This window comes from Malaya genurostris, chromosome 1, assembly GCF_030247185.1.
Source record: "Malaya genurostris strain Urasoe2022 chromosome 1, Malgen_1.1, whole genome shotgun sequence".
In the NCBI taxonomy this organism is placed as follows: domain Eukaryota; kingdom Metazoa; phylum Arthropoda; class Insecta; order Diptera; family Culicidae; genus Malaya; species Malaya genurostris.
The window spans coordinates 74,730,132-74,746,175 of record NC_080570.1 but is presented as its reverse complement, the minus strand read 5'-3'; positions in this window follow the sequence as shown (position 1 = coordinate 74,746,175).

The window sequence follows — 16,044 nt, the reverse complement described above, 5'->3', positions numbered from 1 at the left end:
GACAAGCAATATAGAATTGCCTGACCTTCCCCCAGATGATCGAATGGATGCTTCTAATGGCAATAAATTTCGCATTAGAAGCTATCCCGATGGGCTTGTACTCCCTGCCGGACCGTATGCGGTTTACATCCGGACCAAAGCCAATGGTAAAAAATTGAACCTCCTCAGACTTTCAAAAGACCTGACCTCGCGATACAATACTGTACAAAAAATTGAAAAAATACGCCCGGACAAGCTTAGGGTCTTGTTAGCCAGTGCAAAACAGGCTAATGAGATCGTTCAAAGTGAGCATTTCACGCGGGAGTATCGCGTATACGTACCAGTTCGCGAAGTCGAGATAGACGGCGTGATCACCGATCCGAGACTGACTTGCAAGGACGTTCTTAAGCATGGAGCAGGCGGTTTTAAAAACCCCCTACTGAAGAACGTTAAGATACTGGACTGCAAGCAATTGCGTTCAGTATCGACCGCTGAGGATGGGACTCCTATATCCCATCAGACTCGTATCGGGTGACTTTTGCTGCCTCGGCTTTGCCTAATTACGTCCTCCTGGACCGAGTCCGTTTACCTGTTCGTCTTTTTGTGCCGCGGGTCATGAACTGCACCAATTGCATACAATTGGGAAATAAAGTATCCTATTGTTGCAATAAATCCCGGTGTATAAAGTGTGGAGGGAGTCATGCGGAAAACTCCTGCAGTGGAGACAATGAAAAGTGTCTCTACTGTAAGGAGGGATCGCATGACCTCTCGGAATGCCCCACGTACCAACTGCGCGAAGACAAGATGAGGCGTTCACTCAAGCAACATTCCAAGCGTTCTTTTGCTGAAATGTTGAAGAGTGCTACGCCTCCAGCAAACCTGTACGCTTGTTTGTCAGCTAACGAGAGCGATGGTGATGATCCCCTTGAAGGTACATCTTCGGCGGTCCCCCATGGCTTCAGAAAGAGAAGAAATAAATCTTCTAGTAAGCTCCCTAGTAAGAGTTCGAAGGTATCTTCCAGTGGGTCTCAAAAAATTAAAACAACTGGAAGTGATGGCAAAAAACCGGAGAAAAAAGCTCCACTTAACTTCCGAGCAAGAATTTCCATCACTTCCTGGGACTTCAAAACCCCCGAAAGTCCCTAAAGATCAGTCAGAAAATTTACCAGATACTGGGTTTGTTAAATTCTCTGATATTATGGACTGGATCATCTCTACTTTCAATATTTCTGAACCTTTTAAAAGCCTGATAATGGCTTTTATTCCTACAGTTAAAACTATCTTGAAGCAGTTGACTGCAAAATGGCCCCTTCTTTCAGCGATCGTATCCTTCGATGGCTAAGTTACTCACAGAGGTCACGGATACAATCACTGAAAAGGTGTTTTACACTGACGGATCGAACATCAACAGGTCCACAGGTTTCGGCACCTTCAATCAAAACATCACCGCTTCTTACAAACTCAGTGATCCGGCTTCAGTTTACGTCGCAGAATTAGCTGCTATTCAGTACACCCTCGAGAACCTTGCCCAAAGACCATTACTTCATTGTGACGGACAGTCTAAGCTCAATAGAAGCTCTCCGGGCAATGAAGCCAGAAAGTATATTTCCTGGGGAAAATACGGGAACATTTGAGTACATTATCGTTAGTCTGGGTCCCTTCGCATTGTACCATTCCGGGAAATGAAAAGGCAGACTCATTGGCTAAGGTGGGCGCATTAGAAGGTGATATTTATGAAAGACCAATCTGCTTTAATGAATTTTTCAATATCTCTCGTCAGAAAACTCTCGAAAGTTGGCAAACTTCAAGGAGCAATGGCGAACTGGGACGATGGCTACATTCCATTATCCCTAAGGTATCGACAAAACCTTGGTTCAGGGGGATGAACGTGAGTCGCGATTTCATTCGTGTTATGCCGAGGCTCATGTCAAATCACTACACTTTCAACGCACATCTCCGGCGTGTTGGACTCGCGGAGAGTGGTCTCTGCACCTGTGGCGACGGTTATCAGGACATCGAGCATGTCGTGTGGTCGTGCGTAGAGTATCGTGACGCCAGGTCGAAGCTACTGGAATCCCTTAGGGCCCGAGGTAGACCGCCTGAGGTTCCGGTTCGGGATGTGTTGGCGAGTCAGGATAGTTTATATATGCTTCTCATATACCACTACCTTAAACACATTGATATACAAGTGTAATGTGTTATTCCTCGCTCAGAAAGTATAATCTCCACGTACAGGTTCGACACTAACATCCGCCCAATTCTCTCGATCCCCGTCCCTGTCCACCATCTTCATTGGAACTAGCAACATCTTTTTTTTGTCACTTCCTTCCCCCTTCCCTGTTTCTTCACCATCTCGATGGCAACTTATTAGATATCTGTCGTTTTCAGACATTTTGTTCCCACATCCCCTTTTTACCACGTTTTCCACAATATTTACTCCTCTTTCATTCTCTTCGGCAATATCATCATCACCGCCCACGGAAGACCGCTCCAGTCGATGACCACCATGCGGGCCACCTGCCGGGCCTTCGTAGCCTGGGGGTGTTTCCCGCGGACCCACACGGACCGGAGGATGCGACCAACAAGAAAATTCACCAACGCCATATGGAAGACCGTCATGCAATATTCAATTCGCCAGCTGAAAGCTGAATTCTCGAGAATCCGCTACCCCGATATTACATTACGTAATGATGCTATTCTAGTTTTAAGTTAGTCGTAATTAGGATTAGTAAATACCCTTGGCATCTTAGAGCTTAAGCAATGTGCCTTAAAATTATACTATAATATTGAATAAAAAAACATAACACCTCTAAGCTAATCTTTCACGGATATTCTTAAAAAAATGTAAGCTTAGAGAATCATATTTTCTATTTATTTGAGACCAATCGAGCTTCAGTTTACGCCGCAAGTAAAAAAACACTTGATTCTCGTCCTATATTGAATTATTTTTGCATGGATTTGGAAACTGTTTCGAGATGAGATAAAACTGTGACAACATTTAAAAAAGATATTGAAAAGTATTTTTGTTCGACTATAGCTCTCCCTTTCCAGGTTTACACTTATTAGAACAATCATAGGTTTGACCATTTGTAGTTCCAAACTTTTCAAAGCTCAGCGGTTTCAAATTACTCTATAATTAAGAGTTTTGCGACTGTTGGCATACATTTACAAAAAATATTTGAACTAACTGTGCCTGAAAACAAAATGTCGATCCCCAAGCTAAAAAATCTAATCGAAAATCAAAGAATGATGACTTCATTTTCCCAGTAATGGACATTGCGGTAGCATGCTAACAAAGAAATCTGCAATCATGATTATGAAAATATCTTAAAGAAAGAGAGTATCCAATTAAAAATATAACTTCGTACCATATCTCCCATAATCATAATCACAATGCCATTATAAATGCAGTGTAAGGTGCTTCAGCGAGAAGAACCCCCAACTTCATACTATCATATTCAAATATTGATACCAGCGAATTGAGTAAACACAGTTGGAACTGGTTTTAGGATAGACTGCAAAACAAAGTTGATAAAAGCTCCGTAAATATTTTATACTGTTGCCAATTTAACCTTCAGATTCTTTTCAGGTCAGCGATGTGCACTACCATGAAAATATCTTTCTGTTTTGTCGCCAAAGTGGTTCACTCGACAGCATTTCAGAATACCGACAAGCCATACTTTCAAACTAATAATTCAAGACATAATGAGTACATCCTGTCCGAGCGGAGCAGCTTTTTTATGTCGCCAACGTTTCTTATTTTACTTGTGCAAGAACTAATTAATCTCTGCCCACATTTATCACCTAGGCCCAACGAGGCACTTAACCGCGAACGAGGGGCTGTTATCACACTTTAGCAAAAGGGACGGGACCATCACTCTACCCGGACAGTAAATTGCAACCTAACTGGAATTTTCCTTATTTAGCCAAGCCTGTAATTACCGCCAGCATTTTAGCGCCATCGGACATCGGTCCGTCAACTTATTGCTTCGGACCCAATCGAGTCATTTTAGCGTGCCGCTATCAATTTCGCTTAATCTTTATGCATTATAAAATTTATTACTACAAGTGTGAACACTGCGATGCTGATGTGGTCCCAAACAAAACTACCGCATAAATGAAACTGATCGGTTGATGAATGACGCTGCCGTAAATATCGGTTGTAAGCCTTGTAGTCCGATATGTGTGCGTTTGTAAAAACAGGTACGTAGCCGAGTGTTGCGAAATAAGGAAAAAAATCAGATAATAATCAAGAAATTGGTACCCTATTGTTGAGAGTTTTTATCCCTTCCTCTACTCATTTGATACAGAATTATTATAATAGTGCTCGTGACGTTGTGGAAGGAGATATCCAATAATATATCCATCGAGTGAAATAAGGAACAAAACAGATACATCTTCTTCGCCTTAGCATTAAGTCATTGGTTATGATTTAAGGATCAACATAGGATCCAAAAGAGGACTAGTATAGCGCACACTCTAGAAATATTGTGATGATTCCTTCACCGAAAAGAACTCAATCATTTTCTCCCTTTACAAGATTTGATTTTAAAATAATTACACATTTCACGTTACTCATTTCATATGTCAGAATTTCTCTTTCATAGGCTTCGAATTCATCGAAAACTTCGACAATAATCGCTACGTTACATAGCTGTAGTTTGAATGCTACTATTGTAAGGTATCGTTAGCAACAGTGTTGGTTATTGCCGATTATTTGACAGAAGCTGCTCGATATTTATTTACATTGTATACAACATTTTCAATCCGGTAGAAAATGCTACAAGAACTGGTGTCTCTCAATGCGTGAACCGTGAGATAAATTTTCTACATTTCTTCGCTCCACGTCATACTCTGAGTATTTACCAAGAGAGAATCACAAGTTGACAATTATCGCAGAAAATCGAATCGATGATTCGGTTACTAGGTGACAATATTTCAAAACCCTTGTGTGGAGCATTCACAGACATTTTCATAGGCACAACTTATAGAGTAAAAATTTTTATAGTGCCCCCCTTTTTTTCATGAGATAACCGATTTTTCCATAAGTGTTATTTTTTTGTAGTATTAGTATCTACGAACATGTTCGTGAGATATTTCGTCAATATTCGAATTTTTTGTATTATTTTTAGTTAAATTAGTTTTTAGTTGATTTATATAATCTAACTACCAAAAGAATCGAAAATTTTCAACCTAAACGTGTATAGCAAAAGCATTGAAGTATTTCAATAGTACACTATTGAAAAACCTGTCTCATTTGACCCATGTCAACACCAGCCAATCAGAACGCGTTCTGAGGAAGAGAACAAAATATCTACTGCTGTACAACAAATCGTTCGAGAAAAATGTTCCGAAAAGTGCTTAATATCGCAGTGAGTTCCTAAATTTGGTCCTTCTGAATGCTAGAAACGAATCCCTACATCATATTGATAGTTTTTTTTTTCAATACAGTAAGCAAATCCGAAATTAAATAATCGACATTAAAATTCTGTATGCGAGACAATCAAAGGTGGTATATGAAATTTAATGTTTGTGCACTTAGGCTGTGAACTATTTCGCGAATGATTTTAACTTTTGAATAAAATTTAACATAATAACAATAAAACAATTTTTTATCGAGTAGTATGTTTAGCTAAAACTACGGTCCAATTCTAAGTTTGACGGATAAAAATTATTTGGATTTATTTCGCACTGAAAAATGAAAAATGGAATGATAACAAATAGGTATACTGATAACGTAAGAAAAACTTTGAGAAAAATTTACTTCGTTTGCCAATATATTTAAATTTCATATTGGGGTATTTTATTTTACTGTGAGTATAAAAAAATACAAAGGAGTAATTTTTACTCAAGTTCTAAACTAAATTGTTTTGCAAGATTTTATATTCAATGTTGGAAAAAACTATCGATAATACTACTTTCATGCTTTGAATGATAACATTCGTGCAGCCATAGCTGAAATAAAGCTGCATGCAATCGAAAATGTACTGCAAGGCCAGCCGAGGCAGCCATTTGAATGAAATTATATTCCACAATTAACCGGAAGGATTGTACTTTAATATGAAAAAATAAATTTTGAAATCGGATGAACCGTTTGTGTTTTATTGCATGTTTATAAAAAAGTTACATGGCGGACCCTGTATCAGCAGAATGAGCGTGTTCGGTAGTTCGGCTGTTCTAAACTTATAAAAAGATGTAAAAATTACCGAATGGAGTTTAGTGTGCGATTCAACTCAACATTTCTTTTCAAAAAAGATAAATGAAATCGTTGAAAATCGGAAACTGTTACTTGTACAGAAATTATATCCAAGAAGAGGATACAATCTAAAAATGTACAATGAAAAAAGTGGATCGTTTTTTTAAGAATTGGAAAACAAACCGAAATATTATTCTAAGCATGCATCGGTATACTTTTCTATTTCTCTATCTTGAACATGTCATCAAAAACAACATTAATGTGTTGTTAAAATTTAACAAGTTACAGAAATAACTAATACGCATTTTCAAAACTTCTAGTTATTGATGAAAAATAATCATCTTAACACTAGAATAAGATTCAAAAGATGAAAAGAAATAAATTTGCGGGTAATGTTTTTTCTCCTATAAGTAAACGTTCTCAAGTTTATGCAAATTTATATAGTGATATTCGATTTTTTTTTCGATTATCCCAAACAAAGACGCTTCCGTCGCTACGTTCGATACGCTGGATCCGTTTTTTCATAAATACGTTTGTTCTGAAACTCCAATAATCTTAATGAAATGATAAAGTAGTTTCAAGTATGGATTCAAGCAAGAATGTCGCGAATTGGGACATTGGATAGTCTACCATAGGTACACAAATAATTTATTAGTTGAAAGCAGACTTCACGATACTCCACGCATATCCAAACTACATGATCAATACCGCCATAACCTTCGCCACAAGCACAATGATTAGTCTCGGAGAGAAGAATTAGAAGGAGATGTGCCTCTAACGTGTAATGGTTGGACATGAGTGCGGACATCACAACAATGAAATCTTTAGTAACATTCAGCCCCCTGAACCATGCCTTTGTCGATATTTTAGGAATAATTGTGTGCATTCATCGACCCAGATCGTCATTATCCCAGAAAGCTTGCCAACTAACGAGTATTATTTGATGAAATGCGCTATAGAATTCGTTGAACGCAATCGGTTGCACATAAATTTTACCTTCAAGAGCACCACATTTGGCTAAACTATAGATACTCTCATCGGCAATTTAATCGATTCGCTCGCTGTATTGATTAGTAAGCAAGTGTATAAGTTCCTTTTCCCCACTACACAATATCAGTAAGAATACAATTTCCCCTACATAATAATCACAGAATTGCGGAAGCAAATAATGTCTTCGTGGTAATAACCAAATCATGTATATAATAAAGCTGAAAAGTCCAATGAACACCCAATTTAAATCATGAACACGATTGAAATAAAAACCATCCAGTGAAATTTTAACCAAGAACGAGAAGGTGTTACTAATAAACATATTCGGTCAGTTCTGTTAATCCTTCGTGAATATTGTGACAGTACTGAGCCCAACATCGAAACAATATGTTGTGTGGCCTGTTTTAGCACGAGTTTTGTATTAAATCGGAAACAATAGCCAGTATCCTGTCCACGTTGTGTAAATTAAATGTTTCAGTTGGCGTTTTACCCATCTTCATATTTGGCGAGACAATCAAAGGTGGTCCATGAAATTTAATGTTTGTGCACTTAGGCTGTGAACTATTTCGCGAATGATTTTTACTTTTGAATAAAATTTAACATAATAACAATAAAACAATTTTTTATCGAGTAGTATGTTTAGCTAAAACTACGGCCCAATTCTAAGTTTGACGGATAAAAATTATTTGGATTTATTTCGCACTGAAAAATGAAAAATGAAATGATAACAAGTAGGTATACTGATAACGCAAGAAAAACTTTGAGAAAAATTTACTTCGTGTGACAATATATTTAAATTTCATATTGGGGTATTTTATTTTACTGTGAGTATAAAAAAAATACAAAGGAGTAATTTTTACTCAAGTTCTAAACTAAATTGTTTTGCAAGATTTTATTTTCAATGTTGGAAAAAACTATCGATAATACTACAAGTCCAAAAGCGAGCACAGGAATCGCACTTCAGCAATACTAAACATTTTTTCGAATCTGACCTGCTTCAGGTAAATCTAAGCCGATGACACATAATTTGGCTTGGTTGGCTGATTTGCGTAATTTTTTTGTGAACAAAAAAATGAGACTACGTAGATTTTGTCCAAAATCCTCCCTCCCCCCTCGTAGACAAACGTAGACTTTCATACAACCCCACCCCCTCCCACCAGAGAGTCTACGTGGTTTATGCATGGCCCCTATGGATTGGAGCAATGAGCTGGGACCCAGAATGTAGTGATTTGATAATTATTATTCAATATGTCGTTCAGATATTGTCTTATTTTTGCCCAAGAAAAACGGTTCATTCATGCCAGTCATGCTTAAACGAATGGCTTCAATTGCACTCAAACTATCTGTAAAGAGGAAATAAAGGTTCGGAGATCATGTGACGATCACACTCAAGCTATAATGAACTGCTGCTAACTCTGCTATATAAACAGAAGTAGGTTCTTGAAGCCTTAATCAAGCCGAAACATTATTGTTGAATATACCAAACCCAGTAGCTTCTTCAATTCGAGATCCGTCCGTGTAAAATCTTTTCTCAGTCAATATGCCTGAACTTGCATAATTTTTTTTTTTTTTTTAGATTTCCATCGAGAGTAGGTGATCCGGGATTCCACGCACTTCGCGCTGCATGGACGTGTCGAAAAATAAAGTTGAGTCAAGGTCATTTTGGATGTTATCACGTGTAGGAATATTGGAAGGGTTGACATATGGTTAAAGATCGAGGTTAAAGAAGAGATTGAGGCTCTACTAGTCTTTCAAAGTTATGAATAACCTGAGGATTCAGTACCTCACATGTTATTGGTAACTGAGATGACTGCTCCAATAAGCGATGTTTCATTGAAAGAACTTCCGTATGTATCGAATGCATGTAGCCTAAGACAGTTAGCTAAACAACGACATTGAATTTGCTCTAACTTAATAATATGGAGTTCGCAGCGGAACGAAAGCAAACACATTCATATTCCAACAATGAAACTATCGTTGTCTGATACAATTTCACTACACCCCACCAAAATCCTGTAATTCGTCGAAGAAAATTCACTCTTTCTTGGTATTTTGTTATCAGACACCTAATGTGTCCACCCTACTTGAATTTGGAATTGAACCACACCCCGAGGTATTTGAAAGTCAAAACCTGTTGCGAAATCGACATATGAAAAATTATTTGTAACCGGTGGTGCTTGTCTGAAAAAATATTTATAGAAACTGTATCAAATGCTCCTCTCATATCCAAAAATACAGATGCCATTTGTTGTTTTTGAGCGGAGGTAATTTGGATGTCAGACGAAAGCAACACAAGGCAATCAATCTCGTCTCTTTATTTTTGCGGAAGCCAAACTGAGTCTCTGACAACAATCCGTTACTTCTAAGCACTCTTTGTCCCACCAAGGGTTGGGAGGCCTTCTGTTAGTCGTTGAATCAAGAAATCGTTTGGTTTGAGCTTGTTCTGTGGCCTCCAGAGTCGAAAAAACAAGGAAGTCATATTTTTGGAGGGGAGGGAGAGCTTCCATTGAATTTGAGACACTTGAAATAATACTTTGGTATTTAAAAAAGTCAATTTTTTTTTATCAAATCATATGGAATATTGACTAAATTATCAATGCGTTTGTTACTGCTAATTGATTTATGATGATTGGGAAATGATCGCTACCGAGTAAATCAGGAAATGTTTGCCGGTGCAATTAAGTCGAGCAAAGAGATAAATCTGATGCACTTGGACGTGCAGGAGGTCTTGCGATCCGTGTCATTCTACCCATATTTAGTACTGTCATGTAGAAATAGTCGTAAATATTATATCGTAAAGAGCATCTATTATCAATGTAGAGGCAACCCCAAGCGGTCCCGCGAGAGTTCAAATCTCCCAGAATCAACCGTGGAGCAGGAAGTGCTTAAACTATTTCATTAGGCAGTCGTTGTCCAACTTGAGCTTTTGAAGCTATACAAATGTCTTTTCCATTAATTTTTTCGATAAGCAATGACTTCTATACTAGAAGTCAAAGAAATGTTTAATCTAGGAAAGGAATAGTAAACAAATTTTAAAGGGAATATTAAATAGAAAATCATGAGGAGCTGCTATAAAGACACTTAAAGAGTTTTGTTCGGAAGTGGTTTTTACTAAAGTTTTGCATCGCGTGGTTGTGTAATGAATAGATCATTTGTGTAACATCTTATATTGCGACTAATCAGGCGCGTACACAGGGGGGGGTATAACCCATGGGAAACATTGTGATATAAATTGTACATGTGTTGATTTTTGATGAAGTGAAAGTTCCAACCACACTGGAAAAAATTTCCTCAGATCGGGAATAAGTTTATTCTGTTCGTTACAATCGAGATTAAGTGTATGTATCTTTTCTCGGAAAATCGAAATAATATTTGTTTACTTTATTCTATATTGAAACAGTCAAACAGTTCATTCATTCATCTATCATTGTTATCAACAAAAATTTCTAAAGTAGGTTCACTGTGTCCATGTAGAAATTATCAGAAATTTATCCCAGTCTAAACAATCATTTCGAATAGTTCGTAGTTTCAAACAAGTGTTGCTGCACTTCAGTCAGATAAGCAGAACAATAACTATTAAAACAACATCCCAGTAAATTCGAAAATCTGACGAATAGTACTCGAAGCTTACGATTGCATTTCAAACAAAATTGACGTTTACATTGTGTTTCGCTATAGCGAAGAATGAAAAAAAAAAGCAAAACAAGCAGCACGATGGTTGTCCGATGTCTATAGCAGGCCGCCCCGATAATGTCGAAGCATTTTTTAGATTGACGTGATTGATGGAAAGGTTGCAGAGCTGTTCGAAGACGTTCCGTTTGCAGCGTTACGATCGGGCCGATATTGTGCTCAATCGATCCGATAATCGGACTGATGATCGGACCAATGCGGCTCGACAAAATTCACTGGGATAACCTATATGCAGAGGTGCCATTTATACAGATTTATCTGCTTTATACAGATTGTTAAACCTAAATACAGAGCCAATACAGAATACAGATTTTGAAAGCACAACACAGATTCGTATAGAACCGCTGTTACGAATTCCCAGGGTGCGCCAAAACATGCCAGATTTAAGGTGCCGTTCAACAAGGAAATCAATTCTAATCATTGATTTAACACAATTTCGTCATATTATGTAAAACCGATAATTACACATTTTTTATACGGTGTAATACATATTTTTATTGAATTATCTGGCACCTCTGGCCATACGTGATGTTGACATAAAGTGAGCAATACACGAGTAAAACACTTCCTCAGTTAGCAGAGTTTTTGAAAAATAAAGAAGTAAGAATAAAAACAAATCCGGTAAACTTTCAACGGGTGAGCACGTTGTATCGTGTTAGTGCGGTGAAAATTCGAGTGTTTCGCGAGACTGGCAATATAGCCTAAGTTGCTGTGCAATCGGATCGGTGTCATCTCAAGTGAGGTGACGCTAACCAGAAGAAGAGGAAGAGAATAAAAAAAGAAAATTATGGATATTCGTCGATTCTTTTCAAAAAGACCACGACTAGAAAATGATGATGTGAGTGTGAATCTTGATTTTAGTTCTTTCTTTTATTTTCAATTCAATGTCAATTTTCTAACGAGCAATTCCCCTACTGTTTATCTTCACTATGATATGTAACATTGATATATTTCTTGGTGTTTAGGAAATTTCCTATAGAAACATCATCGACCAACTCGCTGACAGAAACGTCAAATCCGAGCCTAAATTTGCACTGGTAATTTTCTAAACTCACCTAGTCTAAGATTTATTAAAATATTGTTGGTGTCCAGAGAAAAATATAATAAACAGTGAACAATTTATTCGTTTTAATTTTGTAAATATTAGAAAATTTTCAGGACATGCTGGACGTTTTTCTTTTCAATTTATTCAAAAAAGTTAATATAATGATTGCAGTCATATGAATTTATAGTTGAATTCTTTATATAATTGAATATTCAAAAAGATAATACGAGCTTCATATTTAAATTCCATTATACAGATTTCTCCTAAAGACGTTGCCACTTTACGTCGAAAACAACTGAATGATAATGAAAAGTATGAACTTCTCGCTCATGCATGGGTCCCAGATGAAAACTTCGTATTACCAGCTTCGGGTGTACGGAAATTGAGGTTTCAGCTTTCGTGGTTGCGATCTTTCCAGTGGTTAACTTATTCGGCTGACGAAGATGGTGCTTTCTGCAGATTTTGTATACTTTTTTCACAAAAAACCGTTGGCAAAGGGGCCCATCAATCTCCAAGAACTCTTGTGGAAGATCCATTTAAAAATTGGAAGAAAGCTCTCGAAATTTTTAGACAACATCAAGAAAAACAGTACCACAAACATGCTTGTGAAGATGCACAAAACTTTAAACTCATTTATGAAAACAAAAAAGACAATATCATGAACGAGATTGATACCAGTAGAAAAAAAGTGCAATGTCAGAATAGACAGAAGCTAACGCCAATTATCCGAACCATCCTTTTTTGTGGCAGACAGGGGCTTGCGTTGAGGGGTCATCGTGATTCTGGCTCAATCACAAAAAAAACAACAGGAGAAAATGATGGAAATTTCAGAGCACTGATACGTTTTGCTGTGGAAAGCGGTGATACAAATTTGCAACACCATTTAGATACTGCTGCATCAAATGCCACATACTTGAGTCCTACTATTCAGAATGAAGTAATAAATGCTGCTTGAATGCTAATACAAAAAAAAAATCGTCGAGCTTATCAACAAGTCGAAATGCTTTACAGTTATCGCTGACGAAACCATAGACGTCAGTGGTATTGAGCAATTTTCAATTTGTGCTCGATATGTTGTCATGACAAGCACAGAGTATCGAATCAGAGAAGATTTTTTGTGTTTCGTACCGGTTCAAGACGTTACCGGAAAAAGTCTGGCGAATTCCCTTCTTACAGCCCTAACAGACCTTGGCATCGATGTTAGATTCATGGTTGGACAAGGTAAAAATTTTTCATAAAATTTTCTCTTTAATGAATTAACTTAAAATGTTCTGGAAACATTTCTACGGCAAGTAAATTTATTTCAAATTTTTACATGCATGTACTTGAGAGATTTATTTACAGCTTATTTTCAAAAGTTTTGCAACTTTACATTTTTTTCGAATATTTCCCTTTTTTGCATAATATGTTTTTGGATAATTTGACAGGTTACGATGGAGCACGAGCGATGAGCGGAATAGTCAAAGGTTGTGCCGCTGAAGTGCAAAAAACATATCCCCATGCAGTTTATCTTCATTGCGCGAATCACAGTTTGAATTTGGCTATAACTCACGCATGCAATGTTGCAGTTATAAAAAATTGTATTGGAACTATCAAACCAATAGTCAATTTTTTCCGTCAGTCAAGCAAAGCTGGAGTCACTTTAAGTACTCGAATCATGACTGTTGCCCCAGAAGCAAAGCGTACTCGTCTGCAAAAATTTTGTGAAACACGATGGGTGGAGCATTTGAATTCATTGGACATGTTTTACGAAGTATATGAACATGTTTGCTCAGCACTTCAAGAATTAGATGAGAAAATGACAAAAGTTGAAGGAGTTCAACCGTATTCACTGCTGTCGGCCATACGGAAATTTTCAATAATTGTTGCTTTCACGGTTTTAAAGCCTATTTTCAGATTGACCAAAAATTTAAGTTTAATTTTACAAAGACAAGAATGCGATCTCAGTGTTTGCGTTGATTACGCGAATGACTTGCTGAACGAAATCAACGAAATGCGACGAAATGCAAACACCTCGTATAAAAATGTTTTTGCAGAAGCAATCAGCACTGCCGAGAAAGTGCAGGTTGCAGCAACTATCCCTCGAGTTGTTGGACATCAATCGAATCGAGATAATTACGAAGGTGACCCGGAAGATTACCATCGCCGATCAATTTTTATCCCATTCTTAGACCATTATATTGAACAACTTGAGACTCGATTTCTCAGGCACAAAGAGCTTTTATCGAATATCCAAAATCTACTTCCATCAAACTGCAATCGAATTGATTGTACGAAAATTTTATCAACAGCGAATTTTTTTGAAAGTCAGTGGCCAAATGATGTGTCATCCTCAGAAGAATTTCAAACAGAAATTAAAATGTGGCAAAGGTAAGTTTAATAAAATTTAAAAATAAATTTGTTTGCCTTTCTCATAAAGAAAGGTTATGCAATCACTGTGAAGACCGACTTTTGAACAGAGGCCGAGTGTCATATACCATTCGATTCAGTTCGACGAACTGAGCAAATGTGTGTGTATGTGTGTGTAACAAAAATATGAACTCACCTTTCTCCGAGATGGTTGTTCTGATTTTTACAAACTTAGGTTTAAATGATAGCCACTACTATCCAATAGAAAAGATTTTAATTCCTATGGATCTAACTTTCGGTTCCGGCGACTGAAAAAACTGCAAATTCAATAGTTTGCTTTTATAGAAGAATGTGTAAAGACTAGCTAATTTCTCAAAAATAGTAAATAAATTTCTACATTTCACAAGTCAGGAAAATTGACAACCACACAAACTCACATCGGATATACCGGTCCTCGAAATCTATTTCCGGAAGTACCGGAAATTGTGGTCAAAAACCTCAAAAACGGAACTCACACACTTTGCTCCGAGATGGCTCAAACTTAGATTCAAATTAAAGGTCTTACGGTCCCTTACAAAGTTCCTGAATTTGGTCCAGATATGACTTCCGGTTCCGGAACTACAGAATGATGAATGTAATGATGAATTCCGAGCCGTCGTATAGACCGACAATGTAAAATTGGGAAAATTTGTACTAAATTGGACTCAAAACTGGTCCAATGCATAGGTCATGTAAGTTGCTGGCCATACGAACGAACTTTGGTTATACCGGTCCCCAGAATACGGCTCCGCAAGTACCGGAAACCGGAATTAAAATCTCCAAAACGAAGCTCACTCATTTGTTCACATTTTCTCAAACAAAAGTCCCAAATTTTTTCACATTTTCACATACAAAAGTTCCAAATAAACGGTATTCCGGAACAACAGGGAGAAGTGTATCTAAAATTTCAAACCGTTATTTAGACCGATGAAATTTTTTTTCTAATTTTGACTATTTCGATTTTGAGGCTACGCTAGTTTACGCCCCAACAAACTGTTTCAATTCAATGAGCAGTTTTTTCAAGAATACCACAGTAATATTGCTAATAGTGTAATAGTCTACATGAGAAAAGCATCATCACACCACTAGGTGGATTAAAACAGGTTTTTTATTTTAATTTTCAGGCACTGTATGAAAATACCAGAAGAAGAACGCCAGAAGACTTTCATAGATTCTTTGAATCATTGTGAGACGACTTTCTATCCGACGATACATAAATATTTACAAATTGCTGCAACGTTACCAGTTTCTGTTGCTCCAAGTGAACGCTCCTTTTCCTCGCTTCGTAGATTAAAAACTTACTTAAGAAGCACGATGGGAAGGGAACGATTAAACGGATTAGCTCTACTCAACATTCATCAAGATATCGATGTCTCTATAGAAGAAATTTTGGACGTAATGGCGCAAACACCAAGGAAAATGGATATTTTGCTTTGAATGTGAAATATCAAATATTAAATAAACGAATAACTTTCAACAAACGACTTTATTACCAAAAAAATTTTTAAGTCAATTTATACATATTTCCATGCGTAGGGAAATTTATCACCATGTTCTAAACCCATGATTTCAGGAAAATACTGTATTTTCATGTTATGAATATACACCATGAATAATATTCATGAAATCATGATTTTTTCGCCGGTAATGCTATATAAGCGTTACGTTTTTCTCTAACGAAGACCATGAATAATTTCGACTGATATCATGATCATAAATCATGAAAACTTGAAGAAATATTCCGAATCTTGACTGA